General features: G+C 37.0%; 1 protein-coding gene across 1 annotated transcript in view; it reads right to left on the bottom strand.

The window, feature by feature from the left end:
• Positions 1–6,844: 6,844 nt before the first annotated feature.
• The window catches only part of CAPZA3 (capping actin protein of muscle Z-line subunit alpha 3), a 38,933-nt gene continuing 28,836 nt past the window's right edge, over positions 6,845–16,941 (bottom strand). The window contains exon 2 of the mRNA XM_027035658.2: positions 6,845–7,148. The gene's annotated coding sequence lies outside the window, so the exon portion shown is untranslated. The remainder of the gene's footprint in view (positions 7,149–16,941) is intronic.

The following is a 16,941-nucleotide window of genomic DNA, read 5'->3' as shown; positions in this document are numbered from 1 at the left end:
AAGAAGAATCATCAAAGACCTATCTGATGATGGTGCTAATCTGATTACAAAGTTTAAAAATCAAATTAAGTTTTTTTCCCATTAATTGACTGAAAAATATATACACTAAGAGTTAGTACTACCCTCAGGCTGGATAAAGGTCTCTAACCTTAGAACTGGAAACTTAAAGACACTGGTCTTTACCCACTATGTTCTATGTTCTAAGACTTAGGACATAATATGAAAATTTACTTTGATGCACTCAGGATGACCAGAGTAATTAAAAAAATGTTTTTAAAAATGTTTATTTATTTTTGAGAGACAGAGCACAGATGGGAGAGAAACAGAAAGAGAGGGAGACACAGAATCCAAAGCAAGCTCCAGGCTCTGAGCTGTCAGCACAGAGCCCGACGTGGGGCTTGAGCCCACAAACCGTGAGATCATGACCTGAGCTGAAGTTGGATGCTTAACCGACTGAACCACTCAGGTTCCCCCAGAGTAGTTTTGTTTAAAAAACGTAAACATTCTCAAATACAGAACCTAAAATATCTTAATATTCCATAATTACATCATTTACAATAATTTACCATCTACCTCAACATTGTAGAATGAGTAAGGAGGGATAAATCAATAAGTAAATGAAAATACAAGAACTATGTCAGTGTCTATGATTAAGATATAATACATCCGTATCTTTTGCATTTAGAGAAATAATGTTCAACAGCCAGTTCAGTTATTATTAGGATATTGCTTTTCCTATTAAAGAAAAGTTTGATTATGCAGAAATGTTCAAAGGATGTTTACACATAAATTATATTTTCCTTCCTGCTACCAAGCTATCTATTTTCAAATTATCCTTAAAGGCTCTTTTGGCTGCATCTCCATTCTTTATGGGGATTATTTCCATTAAAATAAAATCAGCATGAAATAAATCTTCAATCATACATAAGTGACTCAAGTTTGTATTTTGCATTAAAATTAGAGCCTAGAGCTAGCTAAGAATTGTTTTATAATTAGGTGATGTTTCAGTTTTCTCAGATACATATTCTCCTGAAAGAATGTGGGAGAATATTCCTTTAGGATGGTTTAGTGTCATGCTGGTAGTTGCTGTTCATATATGTCTAAACAGAAAAAAAATACATATATATATATATATATATATATATATATATATATGTATTTTTTTTTTAATCATTGTGAAATGAGGGTAGCACGTGCCTCAGTGTTGTTTTCAGTTTGGGGCTACACACACATGATTATTATAGTAATTCAACACAGTCAATTAAATATTGATATTTCCTAATGCAATTATTAAAAAAATAATAAAGAGTATAGGCCATGCTATGGCTTCTGGTGAACACACTGTATTCTCCTGGAAGGGAGTAGTTGTGGTGATTTACCATGTAGCTTATTGATATCATCAGAAGATAAAACACAATTATAATCCTTTCTGTGAGATGATATACCATGCAGAATGGGAAAATTAATCTAGTCACAGAGTCTGGCAATCAAGAGCAATTAATAAATGGTTATTTTGGGGTGCCTGGGTGGCTCAGTCGGTTGTGTCAAACTTCAGCTCAGGTCACGATCTTGCGGTCCGTGAGTTCGAGCCCTGCGTCGGGCTCTGGGCTGATGGCTCAGAGCCTGGAGCCTGCTTCCGATTCTGTGTCTCCCTCTCTCTCTGCCCCTCCCCCATTCATGCTCTGTCTCTCTCTGTCTCAAAAATAAATAAAAAAACGTTAAAAAAATTTTTTTAAAAAGGTTATTTTAAGTAAACGTTTTAAGTAGAGACTATGTCAAATTAAATACTTTCAACATATGCATTGATTGTGAAGTCTCTCTTGAAGAAGGGCTTTTTTCTCTGGAACTTCAGCCACTCAGTAATCAGTACCAGTATTGTGAGCATGGATTCATGAGGAGATCACTATTTTCCAGGGAAATGACCTTATAAATTATTTAAATGACAGTATACATAACACTATCACATTTTTATGAGTCCCTGAAATCTAATATAAAGCTGGCACATTGCAATGAAATAAGAGATTTTCTAAGCCTTGTTCAGAATGTCCATATGGGTATGTAGGTGATACTTGTCTAGACCTTGACTCTCATGATATGACCATGACAGCAAAATCCTGTAAGTTTATGTGGGGGATGGGGGGAGGAAAGAAGGAAAGAAACAGGGAAATTTTATCAAGTGACAAGACCACTTTCATTTTCTAGCTAGTGTATTCTCTCTTGCACATCATTGTAATTAGAAAGTTTTAGTACCATGTGCTCAATATTTAATGACATCAGTCTAAGATTGCTCTATGCATTAATTTCCACAAAGAATGGATTGTACTTGTCTCTAGAAAAGAACGATTCAGTCATTGAGCTGGGGGTTTCTTTTGTGGAGGGTGTAATGTTAACCATTGTAACCTTCCTTTTTCTTTGCTTCATAGTTGACAGATCTCCCCTTTATCTGCACATGTTCCTTCAGGAGTAATACTTTTTTCTATTTCTAAGATTTTGACTTTTCATAATGTCCCCTACAAATCAATAATGGAGTTTAGAAGTCACCACCAAAGAGCTTACAAAATAGTAGTATTGTAATTTTGGAAAATAAATCACATTTAAAAAAATAAGATAAAGTACACTCGAGATTCATCCAGATGTGATGGGAGTACTAGATTTATGAGACCGAGCAAATTGGCAAGTATTTACCTGCATGGGCCACACATCGTTTTGCAGGAAGAATCAAAGAATCAAAATATCTTTACTTAATGTAAGTTTTTCTTTTCTTTAAAACTTTTAAAAATGTTGGGGTGCCTGAGTGGCTCAGTCAGTTAAGCGTCCGACTTCAGCTCAGGTCATGATCTCATGGTTTGTGGGTTTGAGCCCTGCATCAGGCTCTATGCTGACAGGTCAGAGCCTGGAGCCTGCTTTGGATTCTGTGTCTCCCTCTCTCTCTGCCCCTCCCCTGCTTGTACTCTGTCTCTCTCTCTCTCTCAGAAATAAACATTAAAAAAATAAATAAAACTTTAAAAAATGCTTATTTATTTATGTTGAGATAGATAGAGAGAGAGAGAGAGAGAGAGAGAGAGAGAGAGAGAGAGAAAAGGGGGAGAGAGAGAGGGAGAGAGAGAAAAATCCCAAGCAGGCTCTGTGCTGTCAGGGCAGAGCCGGAATTGGAGCTTGAACTCATGAACCATGAGATAGCGGCCTGAGTAGAAATCAAGAGTTGGATGCTTAACCTACTGAGCCACCCAAGTGCCCCTAATATAAGCTTTTAAATCAAATATACTTAAATAAAAGCACTGTCTATAGTCAACTAGAAAGAGATCTGAGGTCGACAAAGTTGAGGGCAGTATTCCTTGGATTATTAAGTTGAGAAAAATGGGTCTCCAAGTTTCCAACTGGAGATTTCTCCATGAGTTCAGTTATGACAATCATGACATGGATAACTATAACCCGGAATCTAGTCTCATTCCCTATTTTAATTGCCAAACCCAGATCTTTATATTAAAATGCTAAGCAGATTGTGATATGATTTAAATTACATAAGATTTTAGGTACTTTCTGAGTTCTTTGATGATGATGATTTTGTTTCCCATCATCTCTATCAAATGATAACTAACAGGTTTACTCTTGAACATAGAGTAGATATTTATTTATTTTTCTTTCAATACATACTTTCTGAACACAAATCATTTGCTCAGGTATGTCACAGAAAAAGTTTCCACCCTCAAGGCTCTTACATGATGGAAGGGAAGGACATATAAATAAGTAAAGAAGTATATAATATGTTGGTTGGTGGTAAGTTCTGTGGAGGTAAATATAGCAGGATGGGGGCAGGGAATACTTAGGCAAGGTGGAGTGGGGTGTCTATTTGACATAAAGTTGTCAAGAAAGGTCTCACTAATGTGGCGAAATTTGAGCAGAGAACAGAATGGCTATCTGGGCAAGAGCAATCAGGCAGCAGAACAAGTGCAAAAATATGGGGTGGGGGCAGCTTGTGAAGCAACAAGCCAGTGTGGCTGACTGCTAGTAGGAAAGAATGGTAGGGGATGAGTTCAAGAGAGATTAACAGAAAGCCACTTGATGCAGGCCATTTTAAGGATTTAGGAAGTTATTTTAAATGATTTGGGAAACCACTGGAGGATATTGGTCAAATGAATAACTTTATCTAATTTTTATTTTAAAAAGATCTGTTGGATATATATGAAAAGCCTACAGCTAACATGATATTTAATTGTGAAAGACTGAATGCTGTTCCTTAAGATCAGGAATGGGATAAAGATTTCTGCTGTAATTAGTTCTATTCAACATTGTACTGGAAGGCTAACTAGGAAAGAAAGCAAGAAAGGCAAGAAAAGGAAATAAAAGGTTCAAGTCTGGAAACAAAGAATCAAAATTACTTATTCTCAAATAACATTTTTTTTTTAATGGAGAAAATCCTAGGGAATCTAACAAAGAACTGCTAGAATGAATAAGTGAATTTGGCACAGCTGTAGTCTAATAGGTCAATATATGTAAGTACATAATATTCCTATGTGCTATCAACAGACAATTGAAAAATGAAATTAAAAATAGACTTCATAATAACATATTAAAGCAGTAAAATACTTAGGGATAAATGTGACAAGAGAGCTGCCAGCCCATGCACAGAAACTATGAAATGTTTGAGTGACATTAAAGAAACTTAACTAAAGCGGAGACATATATCACATTCATGGATGAGAAGACACAGTATTAAGATGACGAGTCTCCATGAAATAACAGTCAACTTGGTGAAGTAGAAGATTCAGACTTGGAGAAACAAATCTCTACTTGGAAAGCCATGGCACTTGGGAAATTTCCCTGAGATTTACAGGTACCTGCCTGACTAGCCATCAGTCAAAATTTTTTTTCTTTCTGGAAAGAAAAAAAAAAGGCTTACAATTGTTTATTGTAAACAAACAACAAAGCCCTGGTCTTTATTTATTTATTTATTTATTTAAATATTTAAATTTATTTTTTTTCTCGTGTTAATTGTTTTTTTAATATATGAAATTTATTGTCAAATTGGTTTCCATACAACACCCAGTGCTCATCCCAAAAGATGCCCTCTTAAATACCCATCACCTACCCTCCCCTCCTTCCCACCCCCCATCAAACCTCAGTTTGTTCTCAGTTTTTAAGAGTCTCTTATGCTTTGGCTCTCTCCCACTCTAACCTCTTTTTTTTTTTTTTTTTCTTCTCATCCCCCATGGGTTTCTGTTAAGTTTCTCAGGATCCACATAAGAGTGAAAACATATGGTATCTGTTTTTCTCTGTATGGCTTATTTCACTTACACTGCTAGGAATTTACCCAAGGGATACAGGAGTACTGATGCATAGGGGCACTTGTACCCCAATGTTTATAGCAACACTCTCAACAATAGCCAAATTATGGAAAGAGTCTAAATGTCCATCAACTGATGAATGGGTAAAGAACTTGTGGTTTATATACACAATGGAGTACTACGTGGCAATGAGAAAGAATGAAATATGGCCCTTTGTAGCAACGTGGATGGAACTGGAGGGTGTGATGCTAAGTGAAAGCCCTGGTCTTTAACAAACACAATATTAAAATTGTATCATAAAGGTCAGTGCTTAGGAAGACTTATCTTTTGAAACCCAATCAGCATGTTTGAAGTCAAAACAAAAATTTTCTCCTCTGGAGGTGTCTGGGTGTCAGTTAAGTGACAGACTCTTGATTTCAGCTCAGGTCATGATCTCATGGTTTATGAGTTTAAAGCCCCACATCAGGCTCTGTGCTGACAGTAGGGAGTCTCTGCTTGAGATTCTCTCTCTCTCTCTCTCTCTCTCTCTCTCTCTGTCCCTCCCCCACTCACTCTCCCTCCCTCTTTCTCAAAATAAATAAACTTAAAAAATTTTTTTTCTCCTATGGAAGCTGCACTTTGGAGTACTCCATATTTAAAAAGGCCATTTGCTAGTGTCTCCAAATTATAATTTTATTAATTTGTAGTATATTCCTCCCTAGTCTGCCACTTCCTTGGAAGCCTGGGATTTTCAGGCCAATATTTTATATGTAAGAGTCAGGTTTTATATATGGCTACTCCACACCTAGTAACTCAGGGGCAATATTAGATAATTTGTGGCTTTTATAGACACTCATTCGGAGTCATTAGACTCGTGGAATTTAGGGTGGTTAATGACTACTCCCAGACAGAGGAGTTAGAAGTGCTAATGTGTGGTTAAGTTGTACCTGCTTCTCATTCCTTCTCTGCCCCCTCCCTGTTTTAAATTCATATTTTCATCTTTCAGAGCCACTTTGGAGTGAGCTGGATGCACATGCTTGCTGTGGGAGATAGAAAGATAATTTTTGTTTAACATGCTGACAGCATGATCTTGCTAGTTAATTATTGCTGTGAGAGGACTCCTAATCCTCTCTTCTAAAACAAAAAATTTTTCGTATCTATTCCCTGCTTCTTAACTGTGCTATGAATAGTGATCCCATATAAAAATGAGTGCTTACTCTATTTTTGGCTGATAGTTTATCCTGGAAGGGATATGAGGAAATAGCGTCACCCAAAGCTACCTATACCAAGGTTGCCTAATTGAGAGTTTGTTTTGTCAAGGCGAAATTCTGGTTTTATCTGCCTTTAAAGTTTTTCAGGCTAAAACTATTTTGACATACTCTTTAGAAGAGAACTTTTAAACTCTGCTCATTCATTTGTCTTTGTCCTGGAGGAGATTCAGAATAATTTTCTGAGAAGAATCCTGGCTCTGCCAGAGGGTGTTCTCTGTGTTCGGAGCACAGGTGATAGAAGTCAGGTCTTTTGATTCATATCTTTTTTTTTTTTTTCTTTGCAAGGAACAGAAAACCAGTCAAATTAGCTCAAATGGAAACGGGTTTTATTATAACAGGGGTTATATTAGTTTTCCAGGCTGTCATGAACCAAATGGTCTAAACAATAGGAATTTATGGTTGCACAGTCTGGAGGCCAGAAGTCTGAGATCAAGTTGTTGGTACAGTTGGTATATTCTAAAGGCTCTGAGGGAGAATCTCTTCCAGAATCTCCCCTAGCTTCTGGTGGTTGGCTGAAAATCTTTGGTATTCCTTGGCCTGTAGAAGCATCATCTCTCCCTTTACCTTTGCATGGTGTTGTCCCTGTGTGGTTGTGTCTGGGTCCAAACTCCCCCTTTTTATAAGGACACAATCATATTGGAATAAGGGCCTACCCTACTTCAGTATGATCTCGTCTTACCCAATTACATCTTCAATGATCCTACTTCCAAATAAGGTCACATTCTGAGGTATTGGGGCTTCGGATTTCAACATATGGATTTTGGGGGGAAACAATTCAATGGGTTTTCACAGAACTCCTTTGTACAATGTATACCAGTTCCTCACGGAAATTGGAAGTACATCCGGTATTTCTGGAATGTCTATCAGTTTGCCTCTTCTTTCTGCATGTGTGTCTTATTTTCTTCTCTCTAAACTTGCTTCTTCTACAAGGCTTTTGGTTTGGGCTCCTCTGTAGTTTTGGTTTGTTATGGTGCTGACTCTGGCTTCTGGGGCTGTGGTTCCGGCAGCTGCCTATTGCTAACTGACTGAATGTTAATTCTTAAGAAAGACACTCTGATTGCTTCAGCTCAGCATTGGGTTGCCTGAATTGGGAGTTGATCTGGGGTTCAAGCGGCTGTGGCTGGGGGTGGGAGTGGGGCAAAGTCTGATCTATAGGCCAGTATTTATGCACTGTAGGTGAAATTTGGTACTTTGAGAAGGTTCCAGGGATAGAGCATGGAATAAGAAATGATGTGATTGAAGATAGCCACAAATTCCTTAACCCTCCTCCTACTGGGAGGTAAAATTTTATGTTTTGGCATAAAACTTGGCATATGAACTTTTGGCAGAGTTGTTGGGGAGTCCTTGGTCCATAGTTTACTGACAAAGGAGTCTTATGTCTTTCAGGAACGGGTCTGCCTTATGTCCACCATACTCAATCACTATGTGGACTCCAAAGTGCAGTACCTGGGCCCCTTGGTCAATTATACTGCCTATAGTAGGAGGACCACAAGCCTACTTCCCCTCCACTTGAGTCTGAGTGGATCTTTGGCTGCTTTGAGCAATAGAATATGGCAGAAGTGACCCTCACCAGTGTCTACCCAAGGCCAACAAAATGTCAGCTTTCACTTCCTTTCTTTGAGAACACTCTCTTTAAGAGCTCTCAGCCACCATGGAAAACGTAGGACTACCCCAGATATGCTGGAAAGGCTACATGTAGGTGACCTGGTTGACAGTCCTCACTGAGTTCAGCTTTCCAGCCATGTCTGCTGACATTCTTGAAGTGTAAGAGAAGCTGTTTTGGACTCTCTGGCACAGCTGAATACTAACAGATGACCTCAGTAGTGCCATATGGAGCAGGAGAATCACCAGTGGAATCCTGCCCAAAGTACTGACTCACAGAATTATAAAACATAATAAATTGGTTATTGCTTTAAGCTGCTAAGTTTTGGGGGTAATTTGTTACAGAGCAATAAATAACCAGAACATTAAGTCTCTTACATAGGATAATTCCATCAAAGGTGAAAGTTTCCATTTGATTAGGCCCTCCTAAAGAAACAAACAGAAGGGTAAAACAGCATGACATTGGGAGAATCGACTCTGAGACCTGAGTTCCGAAGATTGATTTTGTTACCCTTTGGAATTCTAATCAATCCAGAATATCATCCTCTTCAACTTGAGAAAACAAAGAATCGGAGAAGTCATGATGCTGTTTACAGGATCCATATCAAAGAGTTTAAGTAGACTTCCCTTTCTCTTAGGATTCCGGTAAGTTAGAAGTTGGGGCAGAGGTTTTAGTGATAATAGGAGGGACTAGCAGAGACTAACTGTATCTCAATTTAGAGGAAGCCTCAGGTCCAGCCAGCATCAACTTGTCCCCAATTACAAGGGAAGGATGTGAGCAGGCCCCATGTACTGGGAGAATCCTAGAGCCAGGGGAGAAAAAGGTAGAGAAACCAAAGATAGAAATATGGTAAGAGGGTCAATCTTAAAAGTTCTCATCATGGGATAAAAAAAAAATTGTAACTGACAATGGCTGCTAACTAGACTTATTGTGGTGATCAACTTGCAATACAGTTACAAATATAGAATTGTTATGTTGTACACCTAAAACTAACATATTATATGTCAAGTATATATCAATAATAATAATAATAAATGACAGGTGAGAAGTGTTAGAACAGGGTCTCAGACTCAGAAATGTTAACATTCATCTGTGAATGCTGGCTGGAAGTTCAACATTAGCTGGTTCCACTGCCAAAGTCAGATCGCACCTGTAATGATTTAACCTCTGACCAATGCCCTGCCTATCCTGCACCATAAATGTGGTGTGGCTTGCCCTAAATCAATAGATGTTAGCAACCATGGGTTTTAGAATACATAATTTCTCATGAAAATAATGGATGATAAATATATTTAAGAAAATCACACTGATCACAGGAGAGTGTGATGTATAGATGGGGAGGATTTTTATCACCTGGCTAGGATTATTAACCTGCCCAAGGTTAAGGCTTGGGGTGAGTGTGGGGATGGCCACAGAAAGCTACACAGGAGGGGCGCCTGGGTGGCTCATTCGGTTAAGCGTCAAACTCTTGATATCAGCACAAGCCATGATCTCACAGTTCATGGGTTAGAGCCCCACGTTGGGCTCTGTGCTGACAGTTCAGAGCCTGCTTGGGATTCTCTCTCCTCCCTCTCTCTGCCTTCCACCACTTGCATTCTTTCTCTCTCAAAAATAAACATTTTTTTTTTAAAGAAAGCTACACAGGAAATGAGGAAAGAGCCTGTGGTTTTTCCTGTTATGTTGTATTATCTTCTCTCTTACTACTCTCTCAACTATGACTTTTGTCAACCATAATGATGACACATCATGAGGGAAAAATAATTCACTTGTAAGTGGAAAAATATTTATACTTAAAATAATAAAAGGAAGAAAAATCAAGAATTGTTAGAAACACATAATACTGAAAAAACATTTATGAATACATATCATGACCAAAAGTTAAAGAGCCATTTACAAAATGGAATAGATGAATTATGAATAATTTGAGATTTCACAAAGTTAGAAGTAAGGAGCAGGCTAATACTGGAGAGTGAGAATGTTAAGAACGTTAAAAAAAATGGGGTAAACAAATCTTTGTTCGCAAACACAGATTAGGTTAAAGAAAGGCAAAATCAACATATAAAAGTATTTATTAAAAAATGATTGAGCAAATAAAATTTTGAAAAAATCAAGAGGTTTAGAGGAAGTAGAAATGAGTACTTTAAGCATAAGAAATTAGATCATAAAACAGGGTCAAATCAGCATAAACCAGGATATATGGGAATAATTCTGCTTTGTAGACTCATAAAATGAAATACAGCCCAAAGAATTGAAAGAAAAAGCACAGGAAATATTAATCATTTTAAAAAATGTTTATTTATAGGGCGCCTGGGTGGCTCAGTCGGTTGAGCGTCTGACTTCAGCTTAGGTCATGAGCTCACAGTCCGTGAGTTCGAGCCCCGCTTCGGGCTAGGTGCTGACAGCTCAGAGCCTGGAGCCTGTTTCAGATTCTGTGTCTCCCTCTCTCTCTGACCCTCCCCTACTCATGCTCTCTCTCGCTCTCTCGCTCTCTCTTTGTCAAAAATAAATAAACATTAAAAAAAATTAAAGACTTCTTTTAAAAAAAATGTTTATTTATTTTGAAGAGAGAGAGAGAGAGCACCAAGCATATGAGCCGGGGGAGGGTCAGAGAGAGGGGAGCGAAGGATCTAAAGAGGGCTCCATGCTGACAGCAGGGAGCCTGATGCGGGGCTCAAACTTATGAACCTTGAGATATGACCTGAGCTGAAGTCAGACGCTTAACTGACTGAGCCAACAGGGTGCCCCAGGAATTATTAATCATTTTAATGAGGCACATTGATTCAGGCAAGTGTGAAGTTTTGGCAGAGAACTCCAAGTTGGAAATGTGTTCTCGAGGCTTCCTCCCCTGGCCACCCCCAGGATGTGGTGAGCTCTAGAGCCTGGCAGAGAGCAGCACTGAGCTGGGCATGGCCGTGGCCTCATCCGGTGCCTTGCCCTGCACCGTGGGCACACCTGTGAGGCCCAGACTACCTGCCAGTTAGAGGTCGTGGACAACATGGGTCTGAAATGGGCTCAGTGCCCAGAGCAATTTAGATACTTGGCAGAAACTCATATTCTAATTATATGTTAACAAATTACTTCTTTATTTTAGTTTTTAATCAAACACACCACTTGTAGCTAGCCTCAAAAAATACAAATATGTAATTATCACTGGGAAGTTTTAAAAAATCTGGTACAAGGAGTTCAGTGTTTTTAATGTCTTTAAGAGAAAAAATGCACTGCTACTTTTTGCCTATTCTTCTCAATTAACTTCACTAACAATTTTTCAATTTGTCCGAAGTATCCTGCATAGTCATTTGAGTCCAGCCTTTGTCACTTACTACATAGACAAATACTTGACTTCTCTTACCTTCCATTTCCTTGACTGTAAAGAGGTTGGAATAGAATTTAGCTCATAGGATTAGTGATTAAGCAGAAAATGCAACTAAAGTCCTTTCCATAATAACTGCCACATAGTAAGCAATAAATGCTATTTATTATTACCATTAATTTATTATCTATGACAACTCCAGACATACTGATATCTTTCCTATATTTAACTTCCCCCACCTAGAATTCTAATATATTGCTTATTTTATTATGCTATTAAGAACCCCCAAACCCTTATGACCTAAATTAAATGAATATTCTGGCACTTAAATATCTTGACCTCTATTATCAGTAAAATTAATTCTGTTTCTAAATTATTCTAATCAGGTATCATTTTTATAAAGAGAGGCAATTAAGTTTAGTTGGTTTATCGTACAGTCTGGAGTCTTGCTGGATTATTGTCTCTAGTAATAATTTTATTCTTATTTTCTTTCCAGATACATATTCGTGCCATCTGCAAATACAGTTCAATCATGTCTTCATTCTTATGTTTGTATCCCTATTTCTTTTTCTGCTTGAATAGTAATTGCCAATAATATTAATATGTGAATTGCAAGTATTATTCATATATTAAGCAGAAGTGCTAAAAAGGGGGATATTCATTGTTATTTTTTTAAAAAGGAATGACTCCAATGAATTTGTATTAAATATATAAACACATGACTTGAGATAGACATATTTGATGGTCTGTTAAGAAATTCCCAATGACATTAGTCTTAGACTTAAAATTCAGAATAAATATTGGATTTTGTCAAATACATTCTTGGCATTTACTGAGAAGCTTAGAAGATTTTAGTTTTTTCCCCCTTATTAATGTGATGAGTCACGTTAATTACTTCCTTCATGCTGCATCCGTTTAAAATATTGGGATAAATCACTGGAGGTTTTTATAATATTTGGATGCTTGTATATCATTCTGTAATTGAAATTAGTCTAAAAGGCCTTCTGTGGTATTTCTTTTTTAGGTTTTGGAATCCAAACAGTTTTTGCTTCATAGACTTGTTTGCGCTATGTTTTAATTTTAAATATTTTGGACAGTTGTTGTTATCTATATAATATTCTTTGATATTTTTACAAAGTTTTACAATGAATCTGTGACAGTGAAATACACATTATATAATGACTTTTTATATTTTTTCTCATTGATTTTATTAATGTGGATCTTTAAGGAATGGCCATTTGATAACTATATTCTTTTTTATAAATAGTTATCTATGCTACTTTGGTTTCTAGCAGGATGAATGTTATAGTTGAGATTATTTGTCACAATTTAAAAGATTTTTTAAAATAAAATTTATTAAATATTTTTTTGAATTGAGCCAATAGTTGATCATTGATGTTAAGCTTTTCAGTTGATTAATGAGTTACCAATGTCCAAGATTGGCTTGAAAAATCAGACTCACATGAATCAGAAATCTTACCTAGTAACAAATTTCACCAAATAAGATCAAGGATACAGGCAGTCAAAAGGTTCAGATGCAACAGAGAGAGGTCCTTCCTGTTTCAAATATGCTCCTCTGATCTGGAATAGAGAGGTCTCTATGTGAGGTTGACTGGAGCAATGCCACAGTGAAGGTGTTCTAGTTATGAAACACCTGTATTTTATATCCTGGGTGAAGAGCTCAAGTGGCATTCTCTGAGGAATCACACCCCTTACATCTTGGATTCTATTTGCTTTAAATAATCTTTAGCTTGAGACTTCCTGATAAAGGCATTCCAGAAATAAGTACTGTTCTTCCTAACAAATATTTCTAGTCTCTTTACCTGGAGGTCTGGGTGACAAGGTGGTCATTGGCCTTTTTCTCTGGGGAGTCTTTCCACCTCTTGAAGGAAATGAATGATTGAAAGCCAGTTGCTTTAACTCCTTATTCCCAGCTAATTATTGTTTGTGGTGCTCATTTTTTACTGATTTTTGTCTCCTCTCCCCCAAGCATGCTTGTTTCCACTCTTAGTTGTATCATTTCTGTTTCCAAGTGTATTTGGTTTAATTTGTTTCTTTACCATCTTAGGATGGTATCAGTTATATATATTCAGAAAAGTATATTTTCTTTTACATTTCTTTGGTAATATCTTACAAATTTTGATGTGTTTTGTTTATATTTTTATTGTTCAAATATTTTCATATCTCTCTTTTAAGTAGGATTCTGAAGTAGTATTTTTAACTTATTACTAGATAACTTTGCTTTTGTTTAATTTTGCTATGAGTAGTGCAAATGTAACACAAATCTCTGCCTTTTGGCATTTTCTAAATAAATACTTGGTCTTCAAAATAGCATGTATTTGCAAACATTTACCAAGCCCTTAAACTGTGCCAAGTACTACTAAAATGGAATAAGCATACTTGTGTGCCCTTTCCTTTCCTTTCCTTTCCCTTCCTTTCCTTTCATTTCTTTCTTTCTTTTTTAAAAATTTTTTATTTGAGAGAGAGAGAGAGAGAGCACAAGCAGGGGAGAGGGGCAGACAGAGAGAGAGAGGGAGAGAGAGAGAGAGAGAGAGAGAGAGAGAATCTTAAGCAGGCTCCATGCTCAGCATGGAGCTTGACACAGGGCTCAACCCCCCCGACCCTGGGATCATGACCTGAGCCAAAATCTAGAGTCAGATGCTCAACCAACTGAACTATCCAGGTGCCCCTTTCCTTTAATTTCTTAAGGATTTTACTGTCTTGTCTTCTTTCTCTGGCATCATCATTTTTGCTTTTTTACTAGATTATTCTCATTAACATACTCTAGTATCTCCCACCTTGAGTGGAACAGAAGGACTTTGGGGACTCAGTGTGTGTCCTAATCCCTAAAAACTGTGTATCTATTATATTACATGGCAAAAAGGACTTTGCAGATGTGGTTAAGTTTTCAAATGAGGAAATTATCCTGAATTATCCTGGTAGGCACAGTGTAATCATGAGGGTCCTTATAAGAGGGAAACAGGAGGATCAAAGCCATAGAAGGGGATGTGATTATAGAGTCAATGATATGGAGCCATGGCCCAAGGAATGCAGGCAGACTCTAGAAACTGGGAAAAGCAAAGAGATAGATTCTGCCATAGATCCTTTAGAAAGAACACATCTCTGCCAACCCATTTTAGACTTCTGACCTCTAGAACTGCAAGATAATAAATGTATGTCTTTTTAAGACTTAGGTTTATGGTGATTTGTTATAGCAGCAATAAGACACTAATACATTCAAGAAACTGTACTCCCAAATGAGAGAGTGCTGCCTCATATCCTACTTTGGTAGCCATCTCTGTGCAGTCAAGTTTCAGTATCTTTGCAAGATAGGCACCTGAAATAAGATTCGCTATGTCTTTTGTTGCCTTTGTGTCTATTACTGTTTCATTATAATGTCTACACAGATAAAATGGTAATAAACTGCTCTGTATTCATGAAGGAGTAAGACAGGGTCTATGCCCTATCTTCTAAGTTACTAGTATTGGATGTGTGTGTCCCTCTTATAAGCCACAGCCTGTTAAGGTTATTTTTAATTTTAATTAAGGCTAGTTTTGTTTTACAAGAAAATTTAGCTTCCTTACTTATTTTTTGCTTCTTTTGATTGCATTATTCATTATCTATTCACAAATTAAAATTTAATGATGCCACTCTTTGCTCTCTATTTTCATTTACATGATATCTCAGTGGGCATTAAACTTTTCAAACACTGTATTTTGTTTCACAATGATTTGGGAGACTTCAAGGTAAGATATCAATATTAGAATATACAATCCCTATCTCCAAAATTTCCATTTACATTAAATATCATAATTGTTTAGTTTGCTTTGGTTTCAGTACACCTATTTCATGCATTCTGTTCATCATTTCCTTCATTATTCTGCTATTATTGTCTCAAGAAATCCTAAAGAGAAACAATTGAGTTTGTTCTTGCTAGTGAATCCCATAAAGTTTTGCATGACCTGCATTAGTTTAAGTTTTTTTTAATGTTTATTTTTGAGAGATGGAGAGACAGAGCATGGGCAAGGGAGGGGCAGGGAAAGAGAGGGGGAATCCTAGAATTAGGATCCCAGAATCCTAAGTAGGCTTCAGGCTCTGAGCTGTCAGCACAGAGCCTGACATGGGGCCCCCAACTCATGAGCCATGAGATCATGACCTGAGCCAAAGTTGGAAACTTAACCTATTGACCCACCCAGGTGCCCCTGCATGACGTGTATTAAATTAACTACCACATTCAACAACAAAGCAATAAAATTTCACTCCCTTTTTTAAAAAAGTAGGAGTTCCTACTCTTGATCTACAACACTCTTTCTGATCCTTGTAAATTTGATATGATAATCATAATGATAAAGCTGATATTTGTCGAGTACTAACCATGTGCCAGTCACTGTTTTAAGCACTTTCTTCATTAGCTCATTTCACCCTCACCATAACCATGTACATAAGTATTACTCTGGTCCCCAGTTACAGACAGAAAAATTAAGCTGCTGAGAGCTTCAATTGCCCATGGCATAAAATTTGAATGTGGAGAAGCTGGACTTTGAACCCTGAAATTCTGGAGTCAGAGCCTACTCATGTAAGTACTACACTAAAACGCTTCTCTGAAATTTAATAACATATCATTCTGGTTTATTGTATAGGTTACATATTTTTCAAGTGTTAAAGGAGCATTTATTAACATGAAATCTTACCTCAAAAACTCAGTACATTTCTTTTTTTTAAATATATGAAACTTATTGTCAAATTCGTTTCCATTCTACACCCAGTGCTCATCCCAACAGATGCCCTCCTCAATACCCATCACCCACCCTTCCCTCCCTCCCACCCCCCATCAGCCCTCAGTTTGTTCTCAGTTTTTAAGAGTCTCTTATGCTTTGGCTCTCTCCCACTCTAACCTCTTTTTTGGGGGGGGGGGAGGAAAAAAAACTCAGTACATTTCTAAGGTAAAAAGTACTCAACTCTTAAATATGGAGAACAAACAGAGGGTTCCTGGAGGGGTTGAGGGAGGGGCTTGGGCTAAATGGGTAAGGGACGTTAAGGAATCTACTCCTGAAATCATTGTTTCACTATATGCCAACTAATTTGGATGTAGATTAAAAAAAATAAGTTAAAAAAAGTATTCAGAGATTGTTACAATTTGGAACATAATTTGTAATATCTTTCCAAATTGAAGATGTGCATAACCTAAGTACCCTATGAAAATTCTTCTTCATGTGCATAAGGAGAGCTACACAACACTGTTTATACTTGGAAAAATTGAAGAGAATATAACTGTCCATCTCCAGAAGAATAGATGCATGAACTGTGGATCATACATGCAGTATAAAGTTCTATAGCACTCTAAATGAATAACCTATGGTTATTTGCAACCATGAATGGATCTGAAAAATATAAAATTTTGCTAAAAAGAAGCAAGGATAAAAAGGATACGGTATCATATCATTTATATAAATTTAAAAGGAAGTAATATATTTTGTTAGCAGACACAGAATA

The sequence above is a fragment of the Acinonyx jubatus genome, chromosome B4, assembly GCF_027475565.1.
Source record: "Acinonyx jubatus isolate Ajub_Pintada_27869175 chromosome B4, VMU_Ajub_asm_v1.0, whole genome shotgun sequence".
Taxonomy (NCBI): domain Eukaryota; kingdom Metazoa; phylum Chordata; class Mammalia; order Carnivora; family Felidae; genus Acinonyx; species Acinonyx jubatus.
The sequence above is the reverse complement of the archived record's forward strand: the minus strand, read 5'-3'. Positions and strand labels throughout refer to the sequence as shown.